We start from the raw sequence: 852 nt of genomic DNA on the forward strand, positions 1-852 counted from the left end.
ATTTGCATATTCTTAAACTCAAATGATTATTGAATTTTTCAGAAGTCTGTGTTATATAGAAATAACTGTTTTGCAATGTTAATCTGTTTGAGTCTTAGGAAAAAGCAGTAATTTCATTATAGGTGTATAATGCACTCCCAATATGTTAAAGAAATTGCTTACTCTCCCATTTAAGGGCTAGCAGTTCACTACAGAATGACCGAATGTGTATAAAGGAATTATGTTTTCATGTACCTTTAACCCAGCTTCAGTAATTATTATATAGCTCATTTTTATAATAATTTTCTTAGGTGAGAGGACCAAATTACAGTATTTTATGTTTTCCCATCACTTTAGATTTTAACATTGTATAAATTATTGGGTTTTTTGCATTTTCTAACATGAACTTTTAATCATTTTAAGTATGCATAATTTCTTCTGTACCATTTAAATAAAATAGTTTTATTTTTTAAAAAAGCCCATAAGCTGGAACTAGGGTGATGGTTAGATTAATGGACATCTTAGCCAATGGTACATTCCTATACCTTATTCCAAAAGACCAGGGAACCTTCTTCTGTCATTCACCTTCTTTTACTAATGGGAAAACTGAGGGACATGGAAGTGATCTGGGTGAAAAGATGGAAGACAGACTAGTCTGAAACCCCTGTGGACCACTGAGTTTGTTTGCGAGCCTGTGTCCCCTCAATCCTCAGGCTCTTTCCCTTTGTCCCTTTCCACTGGCACTCTCAGACGTCACTTCCCAGGTCTCAGAAGATAAAAAGGTTATTTTGGTTTTGGTTTTGCTCCCATGGCATCTATCTGTTGCCTTTGAGTTGCTGGGAAACCCGGGGCACTGCCTGGTTCTCTTGTGGC

The sequence above is a fragment of the Propithecus coquereli genome, unplaced genomic scaffold, assembly GCF_000956105.1.
Source record: "Propithecus coquereli isolate 6110/MARCELLA unplaced genomic scaffold, Pcoq_1.0 Scaffold110, whole genome shotgun sequence".
In the NCBI taxonomy this organism is placed as follows: Eukaryota; Metazoa; Chordata; class Mammalia; order Primates; family Indriidae; genus Propithecus; species Propithecus coquereli.